This window comes from Corvus cornix, chromosome 1 (assembly GCF_000738735.6).
Source record: "Corvus cornix cornix isolate S_Up_H32 chromosome 1, ASM73873v5, whole genome shotgun sequence".
NCBI classification, from domain to species: Eukaryota; Metazoa; Chordata; class Aves; order Passeriformes; family Corvidae; genus Corvus; species Corvus cornix.
Genome location: NC_046332.1, coordinates 62826144 through 62846998, shown reverse-complemented (window position 1 = coordinate 62846998; position 20855 = coordinate 62826144). Strand labels below are relative to the sequence as shown.

Sequence of the window (20855 nt, the reverse complement as noted above, 5' to 3'; positions counted from 1 at the left end):
CAAAAAGAAATCCGTCTTTGATCAGCAGTAACCCTGAACAAGTTACTGTTCCTGAAACTGGAAGACCACAGTTTTTCATTATAGTATTTTTATGTTTGTATCAAGTCTTTTTTTATGTTGTTTCATGCTTGATTACAAGAATAAAGTGATTGTGCTATGTCATATTGAGAGAGTTGACATTTCAAAACCTTTTTCTGAGAAGGCAAATGTAGGGCAGAAATGTTATTTGTAGCTCATAAAACCAGATTTTGTGACCTTCCAGTGTTGAAAGAGTGTTCAATGTTGACAAATGCACAAGCTACAGGTTGATTAATTTTCAACCAATGCATGGGAATTATTTTTCTTGAAACTACAATGAAAAGAAACTGGATATTGTGTGTATCAGGGCTTCAGTGGAATATGCTAGAAATGTCAGAGCTGAGAAAAGACTGTAATTCATAAATGACTGGAATAAACAACCTATTATTGTCTGAGAAAGTTATAACTACGGAGTGTACTTCTATGGACACTGAAATTATTTCAATAAATATTTATATATTGAAAATATTTATACTTCCTGTTAAGATTAGCATTAATAAACTGTTGCAAGTCAGTTTCATATTTCCACATTAGGACGTTTGTACTATATATATATATACACATATATATTCACCTATACACACAAATATGTGTTCTTATTTTAAAAATTTAAAAATGCTTTGGAAAGGTGAATATATTTACAGCAAATTTCTCTGTCTTTCAGTCCAGTTCTTGATTCCACAGTTCTACTGTAATGAAGAGACATGATGTAGTCTCCAAGTTACTATATTGACTTAATCTTAAAACAGTGACATTCTTTTCAGCTCTAGACAGCTCACAAATCTATGTATTGATAACACATAAGGGATGATGCAGAATAAAGTGAAAGTTTTATTAAATAGGCAGGGGATAGTTTGTGGTTTTCACATCTAAACCACAAGACAGTTTGACTGCTAAATGCAATGCATTACCTGAAAATTAATAAAAAATAATAAATTATTAATTGTTCCATGCCACCTGTTAAACTGCTCTTTTGAGATTTTTATACAAAGGCTACTGTTTTGTAAAAAAGTTGATTTTTAAACCCACTGTTTCTGCTGAGGAGAGAAAATTGGGTTATACTCATTCTGTACTGTCAGTGAGTGTTTTGTACAATTAATGAATTTAGTGATTAAAATTGGTTTGTTTAGGTATTAGATGTCCAATTTAAGAAAAATATTTTTCTTTCTTCTGCATGGTCTAGAAATGAATCCTGGCAGAGAACACAAAATCTATAAATAGTTATACTAATGCTGTCTATCATTGATATGTCTGTAATTCCTGTTCTAGAAGTGATACACACTGTATCAATACACAAATATGTCAATGTACACAAATCAATCTACACAAATATGTCATTACAGGTTGTGATGAACAGTATTGTTAGAAGATTCTTGGAAGAACAAGGTTAATTTGGTGTTTGTGCTTCTAGACATTCAGATTACAACATGATCATCTGTTCTTGTATATATTAGCTGACTGAGAATAATTTTTGCAGGAGAGAAAAAGGAATGACAGAGATAATTACTTGTGTTCAATTTATACCAAGACTGGAAAGAACAGAAACACTCAGAGGACAATTCTGTAAAGAAATGTACACTAAAAGAAATACTAGTTTTGCCTCTCTTTCTCTGCAGATCATTAATGGATCTTAGAGTGGCCAGCTCATGCTTAGGTGTGATGATGGAGCCAGCTAGGAGTGAGGTAGACACAAAGTCACAACCACATGACCCACTGACATAAAATCTAGAATCTCTTTACTCAGCAGGATGAGGTCAGTGGGTGCATAACAATTTCACTTCTAGAATTTTCATTCTCTCCACCCCCACCCAACTCAAACACCTCAGAGGCCCAGCACTTCCAATCTGTCTCTGACCAATGCCATGGGTGCAGGGGAATGAGACAGTTTCCCTGGTCAGAAAACTTGTCAGGTCCTGGATGTTCATATAAAGGGTCAACTTCAATCTCAGCCTTCTACACAGCATCAGATGTCTAAGATGTCTCTGCCTGCTCTCTTCAGACACCATTGTTAAAAATAATGTATTTTTTTCTAAAGTAGACTGTTGAAATAAACTGGCCACAGCCTTGCTAAATCACACAGCTGCAAACCAAACTTTTGGAATTTCTTGATATCTATGTCCAATCCAACTGCCCCCAGGGTATTTATTGCCCTGTGGTCTCCTGTCCCAAAATATGTTCCTACAGTGTAAAGTTAGAAACAGCTGTGAAACAAGGTTCATCCATTGGTTTTTTTTTTTTGGTTTGTTTTCCTGGTCATATCAAGTATATTATTTAGTTGGAACTGAGGAGATATACTCGTTTGATTCATCTGGGTAGTATGTTGAGTTGCTTTCACTCTGTATCTGGTGCCTAATTACTCATAAATATCACTGGTAAATAATATTATTACTAGTTGAGATGAATCTCACTACCACTGTCAATAAACATACATATCTTTAAATAAAATGGTAGAGAATAGATGCATAAATTAGCTTAAAATGACACTTTTTAGGAGAATATGTTTATGACACAAATACATATGTAAATAAATAACAAGCTGGAAACAGTAGAACTCATATAAGTACTAAAAGATGGTGGTAATGACTGTACACCTCCTCAAGACCCATCTTAGCCAGTGCCTTGTGGATATCACAGAAAGCAGTTCTCTGTGATGAAGGATGCTTTTTCAAACTGTATTACTCACCAGTCCTTATGGAGATGGACAAAGTCCCAGATCTCCACTAATGAGGGCTTAGCTATTCACCTTGTATGTTCACAATAATATTGTGGATATTAAGTTCAGGTGTCAGATGACTAGGTTTCCCTACTGCTTAGAATCACTCCTTCTTACTTTTCAGTATTTAAATTTGTTCAAACACCTAACTTATAAATGCTCTTATTCTTACTGAAAATATTTTCTATTTTCACATTACCTTTTCAGTAATAATGGGAAGAAAGATAGTCATAATACTTAATAATCTACCTGGAAATGCATGTATGTATATGAAATTTTGCTGTATTTTTTTCCTACTTACAACCAATATTTCTTCATACAGGAGACATCTCACAGTGTCTTTACTATGGAGGCTTGGAAATTTTATTTCACAATGAAAACTTAATTATGAGTCCCTATTGTAAATAGGAGGTTTCTCAGCTTATTTAATAATGTTGCTATTCATTTATTTATTTAATTGCAATATAGAAAACCATTTCATAAATAAAGTGATTTAAAGTGATTTAAATTGGTTTTGTAACCATATCAAATTACAGACAGGTTTTTTACGGGTTGTAAAAAATATATTGTTGCAGGGGTAAATTTCTCATTTCTGTTAAAAAGTTGTAGAAATACCATGAATGGAGGAAATGAGATCGAGTATCTTTACAGCTGAGTTGCACAACAACATTGCAACATTGTCTGTGGGTTGAATATACTGCAATGAGTTTCTGTAGCAAAGATGTCTTCCTGGCTGCTCCCATGCAGATTTTCCTTTCAGAATTCTTTTACTTTTTATAAAATTCATACAGGTTGAAAAATTCAAAAATTCATTCATAGGTTGAAAAATGATTTTTTTTTAATTAACATGTTTTTCCTTCCTTATGAATTATTAGTCAACATCTGTGAAAGTAGTTCTTATCTTTCTTGTGTTTACTTTCTAAGAGCCATATGTATCTATTTGCATATATATATCTATCTATATTTAATCAGAGATGCTGTTTTTCTGTTGTTGTTTTGGTTTGGTTTGGTTTTTTGGTAGAAATATTGCATAAGTAGAACCACGTGAACCTATGATCAGATCAGACATCAAGTAAAATCTGTCTAGACACAGACACTGTGTAGCTTATTTACATAACAGAAAGAATTTCAATGCTGACATAAATCATGTTTATGTTTCTTTAACTGTAACATTACTGGTTATGTGGCACATGTCTCTGCTCTCTGGGATATTGACATTTATTGGTGGACTGACCCTAAATAGTAACTCCCCAAGTTGTTTTTTGAAGTTGATGATGTAAGAAATAAACTTACAAATTAGGACTCTCTTGGTGGGGCCTGAACTCAGCTGATGATACAGTAGTATCCAATAACAGCATTATGGACTGTAATAAATTGCTTAGAGTATTAACAGTGACAAACATGAATAGTAATTAGCAGTTAGCATTTGCAGTAGATATTGCATCCATGTGACACTTCAGGGACTTTAAAAGTCAATCTGTATTTCACACTAGATGAATTATATTTTTATTTCAGGCAATGACATTATTATGCCTGCAGGCATTCATCAATCATCCTCTGACCTAAAAGTCATGGATCACTGCTATTAGGATTTTATTAAATTGATAAAGAGAAACCCTGAACTTTGAAGGAGATGACATTTTACATGGAGAAAGATAACACAATAAAGCAAAACGTTGTTGTCATCAACAATAAATGAACAGTGACTATATATTTGAAACAAAAAATCCAATAAAAGGCAAAACTGATGTAATACAGACTACTGACTGCTTTTTCTTATTTGTTTTAATTTAATTTTCCTTAGTTAAGACAACGCTTTCAAGGATTTTAGCATCTCACCCAGGATGTTTAAACCATCTATTCTTGTTTATCTTTTATTACAAGTGAACTAGAAGTATCTCTTCATGCAATTAAAAGCAATAGCAACTCCATTAATTTTGTTACATTTTACAATAAATGTTTACATTTTTTGCTAGCTAACTAAATGGTTATAAAGTAAGTTACAAATACGTTAATAACCTATTATTTGATTAATTTTCAGCTCAAAAAAGTGTTTTGATAAAATGTGCACCTAAGCAAGGTTTGTAGTACTAAGGTTCTATTGCGTTTTCTATTTAAAAGAATTAATTAATATTCTCTTATTGTATAACACAGAGTAATTAATTTGTATGAGAGAATAAACTTGAAATTTCTTCCTCCTCTTTTCTTACACCCTAACTATCCAATAAGGAAAAAACCCAGGTATTTTAAAAGGCTGCTTCAGAAGGATTGGAATGAGCCATCAAAACAAGATCAGTGAGGTACAGTGAAAGAAGGCAGAGAAGGTAACACGTTTTCTGCTCTTTTGATTTAAGAAGTCTCTCCCTGATTTCAATGAGGTCAAAACCGTAAGAAGGATGTCATTAAAAAGCAAGTGAATAAATATAAAGCTATTTTTCCTGCAATCTATATTAAATTTTCGCTATTTTATTAAACTCATCACTTTTTTTTCTTAACTAGGCTTTCCTTTGAAATTCTGTATTTATTCTATTCCTCTGTTTTACCAAGAGTCGTACCATTCTTTGAATTCTTGGTTGTGACATGATAAATTTTTCTTATTCTCTGCTTTCTCTGAGGTATCTGAGTGGATGGAAAGCAGTCATGAGAAGTAAATGAAAGCATGATGGAAAGAAGAATTAAAAAAGGACCTGGAGAGCACGTATCCCTATTGTTTTGAGCAGAAGTACAATATATCAATGAAAAGAGTCAAATGTGTTTTGCTATTAATATTAGCACAGTCTCCTTCTTCTATGGCCTTTCCATTAAAAAAAAAAAAAAAGATTTATGGAAAATACTGTTACGTGCTATTAAAACGGCCATATGGCTTTGACTATAAAATAACTTTGCATTTAGGAGAAATTTTCAATTTTTAATACTAATTCACTCCAGTTATCTTTAAATCTTTTGTTTCCTAAAATGTATCACTTCAGCTGTGTACTCAATTGTGAAGCTGGTGCATCACTAAATGCTCAATAGCCATGGAATATTTCACAACAGAACTGTTTTTACAACAGTAGTTCTTAATGGGATTCTGCTCATGTAGGAATAGATGTCTACCACATGAACATCTTCATGCGAACCAGTCACTCTCAGCTCCCTCTGTAAATGCCACAGAAAAATTTCTTGGACATGATCCCAAAAACATCTAAAGTAGGTCAGAGAATCCATGTCCTTATATCCTTATTTCTATGTACTGACTAGAAATGGACCCTGAAATAACTAACTTAAATATTTATATCTATGTTTATTTCGATGGATCCCACATTGACCTTATTCTTTGCTGGCCCCCTTCGGCTGTACTAACAGAAGTAGACAGTCTTCAGAAGGAAAATATCATTTATTTCATTAGCCTAAAACAGTTAAAGGAAGTAGCCAATTCTGCACTGACTATGAGCACTTGAATTCTGAAAAAGTGATTTCTTTTAAAGGGGTTACATTCACTGATGACTGTCTTGAGGATAAACAGCACTTTTTCTAAGACTCTGGGGAAATGAAGTTGGATTGGAGGTTGACAGAATGTTTAATTTTAAAAAAAAGTCAAAATAGTCTCCCAGAATTCTATTTTAATTTTTTTCTGATATTTTGAGGAGAACTAAAAAAGTCAAAGTTTTGCAGAATAAAGGGTTCTGTAAATATGTGTGATATGCAAACATATCACATACAGCTCAATATGTTTTCAAGCAAAAGATAGAGCTGCATTTCTATTGTATAGAATTTGACATAAATATGATCAGAGGAAGAAAGATTAACTTTGAATATCAAAAAAAAAACCCTGCTAAACAAAGCAAAACAAAACAAATAACCCCCTCCCTCAGGATGGTAAGAACTCCAAAATAACTATACAAAGGATTTGACATAAATCATCAGTTTGCAGCATCTGCTGTGATAGCTGGAAACCCACATAAAATGAACAGCAGGAAGCTAGCAGTGCTTGATTCTTGGCCAGTTAGCCTTGGATATTAAATGATCAGGAGTGTCTCCATGTTGCAAAACTCTGGGGTCATCACTTGCCGTTGCACAGGTGTGTGTTCGAGCACTGAATTGTCCATAACGAGGTTGAAGTTTGGTGTGTTTAGACCTTAGAAAGCATTTTTGCCTATTCTTAAGAAAATGGTTTGATCTGAGTATTCATGGGTGGAAATGGTAACTACTGAAAATGAAACACTACAGGATTACACCAACTGAAAGAAGAAGGCAGAAAGAATTCTTGCATCTTTTTCAGGTTAATAATGTTGACATTACATATTTTAGTAACATAAAGGTGGTTTATGAGATTTTATGCAACAGGGGTGATTTACAAAAGATGCAAAAAAATGTGAAAATAAATATTTATTTTTCACATTTTTATCATCCCCAGAGCCCATACTCCCTTTTTTTCTTTCTCAAAGTTAAAAATCTGTTGTAGTTCTGTATAGTTTATGTGATCACATATTTCAAAGAGGTATACAGCTATAATAATGCTAATACAAGCAGAGATAAATGTAATAGGAACAAAAAAAGAAAGAAACAAAAATCAGAAAATGTACTATGCTATACATATGATTATCCATACGGAGTATCATTATTTTGATAATATAATCTATAATATATCTATTATGTATGAGATATCAATTGCATTTTTGAATCATGCTATATTTTCAGTATAAATACATATTTCATTAAGTAGTAGTAGTTGCTGTTGTTGAAAGTGACCCATTAATGTAATAATTTGCAAATATTTGGGGTTTGGCTGATTTTGAGGAAAATGCTTTGGATTTGTATGTTTTGGTTTTAAACCACTGGTAACTATGAAAAAGGTTGTAAAAAGTTTGTGAGATTTTGGGGTTTGGTTTTCTTTTTTTTTTTTAGAATTTAAGCAGCAGAGAAAAATTTTAGATGAGCCTTCTGTTTACATCGTAAAAGTGATCAAAATGATGAGACACAAAAGAGAGATAATTTCAGCATGCTTCATGCCTCTTTGTCAAATAATGTCCCTCTTGTAAAATTAAGGTGAATTTAATTCTAATATATATCATAAAAAGGAGATTCTAGGGAGTCTCAATCAAACCACATCTTGTTTTAGCACTCTGTTCAAGATGATTAAATTTTCCATTTTCTGTTCTTGATGGGAGTTGAAAAGGGGAGTTATTTTTATTCCTAGTTGTCTCCCCTGCTCATAAAATTATAGATTGCAGATTTTCAAAGAAAGTAAAAAGTCAACTCCCAGATGCACTCACTTCTCAGAAAAGAAAAAAAAAGTTATTAAAAATGTCAGTGCTGCCTTCTTTCAATTGTAATGATCCAGAGGAAAGAAAAAGAAGTGGTCTAAGATCAGCAGAAATTCTGCTAGGACAATTCTTATAATATGTTAGAGTGAAAAATCTATTGATACACAGCAAAAACTAATGCAAAAAAAATTATATGGAGAAAAAGGCATTTTGGGAGCTTCTCTAGGCTAAAACTGGCAGTTGAGGACACTGGCAAATCTTTCACAGTGAGTATAAAGACATATTTCAGATCATAATACTGACATCTGTAACAGGCTATAATAGTTAAAAAGCTTAGATAACACTCAGTATTTAATTCCCATTACAGAAGTTTTGGGAAAGAAGAAACTTCTGGCCTTTTCTTGGCAATGATGTTGCCAACCAGTCGAAACAAGCTAAACAGTGTAAGTCTGACACTCGTATGAGTTTGTATATCTGAGGGAAGGAGGACAAGAAGACTGGTCATGACTTTATTTCTGAGTACCCTTATTATATGAAAATCTGTCAATTTAAAATTTTAAGTATCTTTATATGGCAAAGGTGCCATTTCTTCTTCTCTCATTGTACTTCAGTATATATTCATGAGGGCATGAGACATTGTAGAATTTGCCATGAGGGGTTTTTTCTGTCTGCGTTCTTTAACCTTATTTAAGATGCTGATATAAGTAATTATATAAATTCAGTAGAAATTAAGAACAAGAAAAAGAAAGCAAGAAAAACTATTTACTTCTTTATTTCATTTTTAGAAATGTAGTATCTAGAAAGTTGATACATTATATGAAATCAATAGATAGCTGGATAGCTAAAAAATTTGGGTCAAACATGAATGAAATTCAGAATTTTCTGAATGAGGTTTGGGATAAAACGGGAAAATATTTTATAATCAATACTGAATGGTACAGTTTGCCTATGCAAAAAAATATTTTAAAAGGACAGAAATAAAGAAGAAAGTATTTTATACTTATAGGAAAAATAGCTGGAAATACTAGGTTTAGGGTGATTGGTATTTAGGGTTTTTCCCCAAATAATAAACAAACAAACAAAACTACACAAGCAAAAAAGTCAACAAAAAGACAACCCAGAAATATTAAAAACATCTTAATTTCAAAAGCAATATGCAGTACCACATTTCACTGATTGGAATTCTACAAATGCTTGCTTTACTAATTGTGCACTTTCATTTTTTTTGCCAGTAGCAGATGCAATTAAACAAACTGTGACTTCAGCTCATTATTATGACATTGGATAGTAGCAGATTCAATTCCAATGCAGCCATTTTTTTTCATATTTGTGGCGTTTCACTGCTTGTCTGAAATTAGTAGTACTGAATAATTTCCAAGTTTTAAAATAACTGTATTCTGTTTCATTTTCCACATAATTATGTTGACTTAACTTTTGATTACCAAACTTCATTGAATAAATAATTATCTGCCTAACTAGATTGAGACAGAATTTAATATTAAACTCTAAGGACTCAAGTCTTCATAGAAAATCAATTCAATTCAAGATTCTAAATGAGTTTTGATATTAAATATTGGGGTTTTTCACACCTTGGGCTATATTCTTAATCACATGTAACATTCACAATATCCAAGTAAAATATATGAATCTTAGGACAGTTTCTCATTGTGAATATGTAGTGGTGTTTAATGGACTAGAATTAGGTAGAAGTGCTTACAATTTGTTTCCAGGAACTTCTGAACTGCCTATCGCTCTTTTGTTGTTGTTGGTTGGTTAGGGTGGTTGTTTGGGGGTTTTTATTCTTCATTCTGATGAAATTTTAATTTATTGTACTTATTAAACAAAATTATTTGGTCTCAGTTTAGCTGTCTGAAACGTGTTTGTTTCTGACAACCATCAAATTATTTCAATGATCTACATCTATATATGAGGAGATTTAGACATTGTGAGTTGTGACTCAGTCCATCCTAAAATAAACCTCTAAGGCAGATAACCTTAGTTGCATTTTAAGGTACCTATCACTCTGCAGCAAAGCCAGGCAGAAAATAGCTGCTTCCAGAAAACAGTTTGTCATTTAACGGCACTGTAATAGAAATCATGCTCTCTCCCTTTATCTTCTATAACAAAATCAAATGTTCCACAAATATTTTTGCTAATATAGAAGATGTTCACATATTATGGAAAAAAGAGCATGAAAGATTCTAGAATATGATTACACTGATGTCTAGAGACCAAGAAAACTACTTCACCTGAACACTGTTAACATATGTGGCATTACTGAGTTTAAAGATTCCTTGCTGCTCCAGGTAAGCCACCAGAAATCTGGCTTATATTGGATTTCTTGTTTCTAATAGCTTTCAGTGGTACATTTTGTTACTTTATCAGTTAGGAGTTAATTAATTCTTTGAAACTACAGGGTTAACAAAGAGTATAATTCTGTTTTGTGAATAGGAATATTATATTAATCAGATTTATCCCATTGCACATGAAAAATATGAGATAAGTCTATGTGAACAGAATAGGGATAGAACTGCAAAAGAGAGGCTAAAAAAGGCAACTTAATATCCCTCTCTGTCAATGGCAAAAATTATTTTATTACTTTACCACAAGTTTAGAAATAGCAGCCAGCTAAGGGAACTATTAGCATACAGCCTCAGGTTCCCACAGTTGATCAGTGGGCCACTTAAGTGTTTGGCTGGTTTTTTCCTCTCTGATTTTCTCTTTCTATTGCTTTCAATTGATATTATTGCTCTTCCTCATGGCCAGAATCATGTCTCTGACCTGTAAAACATTAATTAAAACCAATGGTCTTCTTTCTTACTGAAGGGTATATTATCTCTTTGATTCACACATATTAGCTCTATTAATTAACAGCAAATATTATGGGCGAGAGTGTATATTATACGATACTTATAAAATAACAGTGTTGTCAAAATTAAACTAAGCTTGAATTTCCTGATAAGGCAAGAGGAAAGATGCTATTTATCTCTTAACAAGACTCAGGAGAAGTTATATGCATTTTATAGGGTAACTGGGCACACAAAAGTTATTGCAGTTTAAATACATATATATATATAACATATATATATATTCTAATTTTATATGCCTCTCCAATTATACATCACTCAAATACTTTCAGGGGTGATTGATTTTGAGCAGCATAGGACTCAGTGTTTGCAGACTTTTAAATTATTGTAGAAGAAAGTTGTAACATAAATTTGCTTTTTAATATTAAAATCACATAATTTTTCTAATAATGAAATCACATTTTTGGACCCCTCAAAGAGAAAAGTAGGAGACTTCTGTGTACACAGCTGTATCACAGGAAATGCAAACATATTTTCATTTTATCTTGGGAGGTTGTTTGTTAGTGGCTTGCAATATATTTATGGTGACCATATTCTTACTTTGAAAAAAGTTTTCAGAGCAAATTGAGTCAACTTGTAAAATTCTGTCACTTATGGAATCCATTTACTTGTTTTTTAAACTAATAAAATGCCTTTATCTAAATAATTGGAATGAGGATAAAATGGTTAGCATGCTTAGCATTCATGGTGATGGACATTGTCACCTTTATCACTGTGGAAGCATCTAGATCAGAGTTGAGCTAAAAAAGTAAAGTGCTATGTGTTGTTTATACATAAAATCCCATCCTAGGGCATTCAGCAGGGAGGAGCTTCCTGTGTTCATAGGCTGTTAAGTAACCACTGAATAAAATGAGATAGAATGCAAAGAAGCAAGAATCACAACCAAGGCTACCCTCCCTTACAGCATTAAGATCTTCTTTCTTACCAGTATCCACAAATCCTGAATGCTTTACTGCAGTCTGTCTTGGCTCCAGCAGGTTCATAGGTCAATGTTTGTTTCTGAAACTTCATTCCACATCTGTTATAACTATAGTTATAACTATGAAGCATTCAACTTACTACAAAATTCAAAGTCATAGATTCAGGAGACTGGATGTGTAGTCCTGAGACAGATGCTAAAAGCCATGCAGGAGATGGAGCTCTGGTCAGAGCACTAGTTGTTAGAAATCCCAAAGTTTACATCTATTGACAGATTTCACAGAATCTTTTAGGTTGGAAAAGACCTGCAAGATAATCAAGTCCAACCTTTGATCAACCTCCACCTTGTCAACTAGACCATAACAGTAAGTGCCATATCCAGATGTCCAGTAATTTCTTAAACACCTCAAGGGATGCTGACTCCAACACATCCAATGACTGACAACGTTGTCCTGTCTTTCCCTTCTTTCAGAAAATGCACTGTGTGAAACTAGGAACAAAAGTTGACCTTGGAAATCCCTCTTCAAGAGCTTCACTCCTAAATTTTGAGTTCAAAATTGCCAACTACTCTTTGATACTTCTAACATTTTCAAATTCAAGTTCATCAAAGGCAAAAAAAAAATACCTTAAGACTGCAAATAATTAGCAAATAAGCACTTTCCAAAACACATGTTGGGGGAAAAAAAAAGAAATAGTGTTCTCAATCATGTCTGAGTGAGCACAAGGTTACCTCAGCAGACTATAGATGTTATGAAAATTGAAAAAGATCTTAACATGGATATTGATATTCTTAGAGATAGAGATATAGATAGCAATAGAGACAAAACTTAGTTTTATATAGTTGAATTTCAAACTGCATTTATTTACCAAACTTGAATTTTAATTTAGTCAAAACAAAAGGGTACATGACTGGATAAAATTTCAATAATGAGCCTGCTGTCTGTAAAAATATTAGAGCTTTTGCAACTCTTTCTGCACTCAGTAATAAGTGTAGATGTATTATAGCTTGAACTATAAATAGTTACAGGCAATCAGACATTAGCAAGGCACTTGACATTGCTAACTATTCAAAAATATCGACATTTTATTACTGTGAAAGAAAATCAGGAGTCAAGTGAGAGATTGGTGCTATTCTGATGATATTGTGAAGGATAGGACAGGTAACAGTTTGAGTAAAGTGTTTCTAAAGCTCACCTCATTAATATATTAAAATATTTCGCATTAAACATCAAAACATTACACTTTCTAAGACATTTAGTTGTGACTGTAATTATAGTGATTGTTTTCTATTTTTTTAGAATTAGTTTTTGAAGACTAATAGCTTGACTAAATCAATCTGCAGTATAACTGTTCCAATTTTTCTGTATCACAATAAGGCATAAGCTTTGATAATTTTTCTTAATTTCTTCTTTTTTTTTAACATTTAAAGTATTTTTAATTAGCAGTTGTTCATGCTACTGTCTCTATTTTCATATGAGTTCTGTTTTAAGAGATGAAATGCAGACTCTATCAATGTAAAATTTGAGTTCCTTACTGGCTTTTTCACAAGCCAGTAAGCAACTCAATTTATGAGACACCTAGAACACTTAATTAAAGCATCTAGCCTCTGTCTTATGTTGAAATTTTAGAGACTTAATCTTCGTAAAGTTTATCCACCACACAGAAGAGGGAAGTGCCTTTGAATGTCTCCAGAAAAGAAAAAAAAGAAAAAAAAGAAAAAAAAAATCACGTTTGTTTTAACATAGCATCTAGTATGTTTGCTTAAATTTAGCAGATTAGGTGCCTGAGGGAGGGTGGGGGGGGATAAAAAGTTTGATAATTTTGTGCAAACAGTATTGACAATAAGGTTTCAACTGTGTTGAGTTTGGAAGTCTATGATGCCTGTGAAATTTTTGCTAGCCTACACTATTATTGGAATTACCAAGGCTTTAAACAAGATCGTCCTAAAATAAAAGAGAATCTTAGCATAAATTTCACTGTATTATAGATCAGACTGCTATTATGTCTTATTTAGACCTAGCTAAACAAATCCATTCATGTATTTGAATTTTCATTAGCCAAAATTAAATGCACTCAAACCTGAAGGAAAGGTGAAAAACATCACAAAAATTGAGCCACTTAAAATCATTTGAAGCAATTAAATACGAGTAATGTTTAAAACAAACCCATTGTGCTTTGAACCTGATTCTGGTCTGATCAACCGCTATGTAAAAAATTTGTGTGCACTTTAATTTTGTTTAGTTACATTGATTGTGGCATTATATCTTCAGGTTCCAACATCTCACAGGTTGCAGTTGGCAGTGTTTCTTGATTACTAGCCGAAGGATAAAGTCATTTACTAAGGTTGACAAAAAAGCTGTCAAAGCCATACTCTACAACTTAATGCTTGTTAGTTTGCCTGTTTGTTTTTATCCTGTCTGCAGGTGACTACAACACTACTAACACACAAGGACTTTCCTATTTCTTCTCCAGCACTAATAATGTAATCCCAATTATTTGGGTTTTCATGTTAGGAAATAAAATTATAAACGTATATCATTTTCTTCTGGCCATGTTTAAGCTGAGATAGGGTTAATCTTCTTAGTAGTCAGTACAGTAGTGTACAGTTTTGGATTCAGTATGAGAATAATGTTGATAATACACCCATGTTTTGGTTTTTGCTAAACTGTGCTTACCCTAAGTCATGGAATTTTCCGGTTCCCATACTCTGCCAGTGAGCAAAGCCACAAAGAGCTTTGGTGGGGAGCATGGCGAGAAAAGCTGACCTGAACTGGCCAAAGTTCAGGTCATACCAGAATGTCATGTTGGGTCTCTAAACTGTGGAGAGTTGGCTGGCAGCTGCCAATTGCTTGGAGACTGGCAGAGTATTGGTGGTGAGCAATTGTTTTGTGCATCACTTGGTTTTCTCAGGTTTTTTTCCTCTCTGACTCCTATTATTGCTGTTATTGTTATTGTTGTTATTAGTTGTAGTAATAATAATAAATAATAATGATAAATATCGTTGTAGCATTATTTTAATTTATTTAAATTATTAAAATGTCCTATCTGAACCCATGAGTCTTACCTTTTTCCTATTATCCTTCTCTACACCACCAGGGGAAGAACGGAAGAGGAGTGAGAGAACAACTGAGTACTGGTTAGTTAACAGCTGGGTTTAAGCCTTGACAGTCCTGGTTGTCCCTCTTTTCCACCTCACTTGAGTCAGGGCCCTCTAGAACTGGTCATAGGATTCTCCACTTCTTTCTCGTAGAAACAGATTAAAATTCATTCCCATAGGATCAGGAGCAAAATCAGCCCTTCCAATCTGTCTGGGAAACTGACCACTGGAGACTGGAGCAGCAACTTTCCTGGAAGAACACCCATCTGCAATTGTTTTCCTTTGCTATTCAAGTCCTTGTGCCTCTAGGTCAAGGTAGGTTTCCCATCTCTCCTCCCAAGGTCCTCTCTGTGATCCTGCAGGTAAAAGCACAGGACACCTCATGGTGTGTGCTTCCTATATCCTCTTTCTCAAGCAAGAGAAAGAGGATAGCTCTCTGGTAGCTGAGATGCTGGTCCATACAGGTGGGGAGTAGGATCTATCCTCTGCAAATTGCTGGGCCAGTTTCTCCATATCCATAGAGAGGATAGTTTTCTTTCCTCTTTTACATAAATTGGGAATGTTTGCTTTACAAATGTAAAGTTTACCCAGTTAAGAGATTAAACAAGTGTTAAAAGGACACAAGCCCTTGACAACAGGAAATACCAACAAGATGATTGAAATATGTGAAACATAAGGGTCTTCTTCATAACAAGAATAAGGGAATCATTAGAGAATGACACACATGGATACTCAGGATTCAGTCAGGGATACATTCAAAAGAAATACTCTTTGTTTCAAAGGACAAACATGACAAAAACTTAAATATCCATGACAAATTTAGTTGTTCAATGAAAAACTTTAGCAATAGGTAATTTTTCTTCTACTCCTTCGACAAGGGAAAATCTTGATGACAGTCACAAAGACGATCAAGATGACATCCTCCTCTCTGTTGTAAGTAGTTTTATCTAACAGAACAAAAGGTTGCATAGAGAAGAGTTAAAAAAATATGGTCTTTAGTTCCAAGCAGACAAGTGCAAGCTTTTCTAAGCAGTACAGAGTATGCATCTGAATTTATTCATCAGTTCCTACTTTCATTTAGGTGTTTTATGTCTATCTAGCTCACTTTTGAAAGCTTATTATGGCTGGAACTTTCTTCTAAACTGTTTGGGAGTTGAGTATTAATTATGATTTTTGGCAGATGTGTATATATCTACCAGAAATTATGTGGATTTCTTGTAAAGACTTCCACCAGGTGTGGGATGACTGTCACTCAAATCCCTCTCAACCAGTTTTAGGTTTTAGAGGAGTACAATAAGTGGTGCAAACAGGTTTTTTTACAATAAATTTTCAAGCAGTCCTTCTAATCTTTTTTTGTGGTTTTTTGCCCCTACTTCCTCATTATCTTCATATTTATTGTTGTAAATGGTAAAAAAAAGACACCACAGCATAAGACCACTTTTTAGAAAATATTACAGCAAAAGATCCCCTCATGGTGGATTGTCTGTTGTCTAAGTTTCCGTGAACCTGTGAAATATTTTCTTTTGAAAGCAATAAGAATATTGATTAATTCCAATTCAAATCATGCTAACTGAACCTTTTTAATTTTTAATTTCGTTATAAGATGTGCCACAGCTAGTGTAGTTTCCTTGGAAACTAATGGATCCAGAAAAAAAAAATGTACAAGACTTTATTTTATACACAAAAGATTCTGAGTTTTGCTTACTGATTAATTCTGTGGGCCACTGAAAATGCTTTCAATGAATTTTATCTTTAAGAAATACTTGAGAAAAAATTTCTCAGACTTTAGTCTTAATACAAAGATGTGAAAGTGTTTATGGAACATTTTTAATCTAACAGTATACCTGCTGATGTAAGTACAAAGAAATTCACAGAAACCTTAACCCTAACCATGCAGAAATGAAAAAATATGTACTAAAACAAGGAAACAAAAAAATTCAGATGGTAAGAAGAAACACTTTTGTTTACTGTGGTACAAATATTCAGAAATATGTATGTATATGGAGATATTTTCAACTACTGCAATTTCTATCTTTTGAGATATTTTGCCAGTATGTGGAAATTGTCCAATGCTAATTTTTTCTGTTTGAAGTAGCTTTAGATAATTTGCTTGTATATTTTTAAAAATATTTCAAAATTATACAGTAAGTGAAATTTTTCACTTAGTGCCTCATATCAAACTCTATTTTCAGCTTCCATAGCCCTCAATATGATTTGTCTGAAGTTTCAGTGGCAGCTTCTCACACCACAGACACAGTGAGAATGGAACAGACATGAGTATTGAGAAGGCGAACACTTGGGTCTGCATGGGCAGGTGCAGCTTGACATGCGTTTGCAGTGCTCACGATCCAGTCTGGCAGGGCATATGCTGGCCATGACTCAGGAGCCATGTGGCTGCATGAGCACTGAGCCTCCTGAGAGGTGGGATTCAGTTTTTGGGACAAACTAGACTGTGAAAAAAGTGCTGTGAATTTTCTGGATTGGTACTGGCATATACAGCCACTTCATATGGCAAGCAAAAGAGATGTTGTTTGCTTATACTCCTCTGTTTAAATGTGTATTATTCTTGTTCTGTGGTGATATTTTATATCCCTTCATATTTGTGTATTGACTGAACTTCTGTATTTTGTGATTGTCAGGACTCTTGCTATCTAAATGAGGTTAAATTGCAATTAAACACATAGAAAATCCAGAACAGAGGTGGTGTTGAGAACTATCAATGAGCTGAGGAGGTCATCACACAATTTATTTCTGAACAATCTTTTGTTTTATATGCTTATAAATACAGCCATCCAACTCACAGAAAATACATGGTTTAAAAGTTTTAAGGCTTTTCCAGCGAAGAAAAGAAAAGAACAGAAAAGAAAAGAAAAGAGAAAAGAAAAGAAAAGAAAAGAAAAGAAAAGAAAAGAAAAGAAAAGAAAAGAAAAGAAAAGAAAAGAAAAGAAAAAGAAAAGAAAAGAAAGCCAGCAAATTCACTGATGTTCTTTATTCGAATTTCCTGATTTTGCAACTACATGTATAACAGTGCATTGTCAATGTAACATATAAATGTCAATGGTTTAATTGCATTTAGATGGATCCTTATCACCTAATCAGGATGATCTCTTAATTTCTTTGGTAGCCTCAGAATGCATTTGGGCATGTCATCAGGCTTCTGAGGAGCCCTAGGAAAATGACAGACTTTCCTTTTTGTTACCAAATGACTCAGAATTCCATTAGTAAAGAAAGTTAGAAGACTTAGCAGCTAGTAGCTGTTCTAGTCCTCAGGCTAATAATGCTTTTTTTCTCAGTTTCTATTATAATGTGGAATCTGCAACCTGTATGCAAAGCAGAATGAATATTTGGGCCACAATCATCTGAGCAGACACATCTTCAGATAATTCTACAACTGACCTACATGTACTCAGGTACCAAAATTCTATAACCCTCACCTCATGACCACCTTCTGGCTCATTGTATGGGATGTACAATTTCTCCAAAAAGAAACTTTGAGTAATTTCAAGAGATACTGTGACTATCTAATAATTATTACCCCTGGGGTTTTTAGATACATTTGGATCACTCAGCCTAAGCAATTGCGTTTTCTTGTTCTTTCTTCATGTATGCAGTGGCTTAGAGTACTTGACTACAATTTATGGACACAAAATAAAATGAAAAATAAATAAAAATATACACTTTTACAGTGATTATATTCTCTCTAAAAGAATATTAAGTTGTAGTATTGGTTACTTTTTTATGTTTTATTTGCTAATTTTTATGTTATGAGCTCTTTACCAGTTCCATTGCTTGTATGTTGGGGTTTTTTTCTGTAATGTTGGAGAGGGACTTGTACAGCATGCAGAGATTCAGATTCAAATTCAGTTTTATGCCTATTTTATTTGATAAATATAAAATACTTTGGCCTGTTGAATGAGCAAAATATTTTCTGCAGTCTTATTTTCCACAAGATTTAATTTTCAATTTTATTTTTTTAATGTATGCTAAAAGCTTTGAACAGAAAGGAGTATATGGTTGCTTTTTCTACTACCTTTAGGTTTTTTACCAGATTCACAGTCCCTGGACATTGAATGTTCTTCCATATAAGTAATTTTTTTCCATTTGCTCTCATAGCTTTTATTAACTCTTTCTTTATAAATTATTTAGTTCTCTGTAAATAAACTTATCTGCCTGCCCAACAACTGTTAAGGATCCTCTTATTCTGTGTACATGAACAAATCACCATGTGATGTTTTTCAAATAAAGATCAGAATGGCATGAATTTAAGCATTATTATTTTATCATTGATAGATGCAAATAAAATAATAATAATAAATAATAAGAGTTAAAATTTTTGCCATTGAAATAGTTGTTTTAAACTATTTTACACTTTTTATTGACAGATCTGTATGTAGGTAATTAAATTTATTTCATAATTGATGAAATTTACCTCAAAATTACGCTTTGTAAGTAAAGCTCTCTATTAATTTTTTTTTTTTTTTTTTTTTCTTTTTTGTCCAGAATATAAGGAACTTACTACTCCAGAATAGGTACATGTATTCATGTATTCATTTCTATAAATACTGCTATTATAAAAGTTCTAAACTGGCCAGACCCACACACAGCAGTGAAAAGTTGTCTGGTAAAATGTAATAATAAAATGGAAGTTGAAACCAGCAAAGACAGACACATATATTTAGCAAGAAGAAAAAAAAAAAAAAAAGAATAAGACAAAATGTATAAGCTCTTATTATGATACAACCAATTCTTCTGTATAAATAAGAGGCCTTAAAAGTAGAAAGATGAGATGTACATAATGATAAAAGAATTTTAAAGAGAAGAAACAAAATTGCTTAAAATTTAATATTATGGAGGATTATGATGCTATCCAAACTTAATTTCTTGAGTCTTTGGAAAAGTATCATAAAATACCCAAATGGAGAACATGCTTAATTTGCCAAGGTCGTTTTCTTTAAGTGCACAAGTAAACTTTACACAATTAGGCAAAATCAAATGAAAGATTCCTGTCTGTCCATAAAGATTCTTTGATATTAAAGGAAAAATAAGTCATATTACACATCTGGAAAAAAGATGGGCATTGTTTGGGGGAGGAGGGTTGACTATTTTTATTTCTTGTTTAAGGATTTTTGGTTTTGCTTTGTCCCCACAAAAGATGACCAAAGTCTCATTGAAATAACAAACAGACTGACAAGAACAAGTTTGACTGAGGAGAAGCAGAGTCATGTCTAGAAATACTTCCCTCTCAACAACATAAATTTCAAATGCCTGAGAAACTATTGGGATAAAGCATATAGGAAAGAGTCTGGTTTGTTTACATAAAACAGTTAAATTAACAATGGATCAATTGATTAACTATTGCAGTGTTTCATAAACAATCATCAAACTACCTCTGGGTCTGCAAGGTCAAAGTAGACATACTAAATATAGTAAGTGCTGCCTTGTCAAAGAAAATGAAAGAAGAATGCTTTGCTTCACCCTTAAAACAACTAAAGGCTGAGAAATTTTAAATGTAAACATTTAATTTTAGATGTAAAGATTTTGAGAGCTACAGATTAATATTGCAGAGATGGACAGCTTCGTATTTGTGATGTGTTATTTCCTTCAGGGTATTAGATTTTATTGCTGATGAGATGAAGCCAGATGAAGGATCATAACCAATAACACGGATGGACTTTTGTTCTGAAATTTTTCTCAATAGAGCATTTAAGAAACTAAAATACATAATTTTTTAAGTCTTTCAAAGACATAAAGCGCTGAAGAATTTTTATATCCATAAAAGTCTTGCTGTACATTTCATGTACACTTTATGGTGTTCCTCTTATTCAACTGTCCTTTATAATATTTCACTTCTAAAATTATATTTTCTTAGGTCTATGCCTTTAATTCTTCATAGATAAATATTTAAATAATTACCACTTTTTTACAGGGTGTATCCT

General features: G+C 33.0%; 1 long non-coding RNA gene across 2 annotated transcripts; it reads left to right on the top strand.

Annotated features, from left to right (window-relative positions):
* Positions 1-10081: 10081 nt before the first annotated feature.
* On the top strand, positions 10082-17792 carry LOC104693113. Of its 2 annotated transcripts, XR_005601423.1 has the most exons (4): positions 10082-10343; positions 14919-14958; positions 15099-15234; positions 17112-17792. It is a non-coding gene; the product is annotated as an uncharacterized LOC104693113 (long non-coding RNA). The 2 variants fall into 2 exon arrangements; XR_752476.2 differs by having other exon boundaries at positions 14919-15234.
* Positions 17793-20855: the final 3063 nt, after the last annotated feature.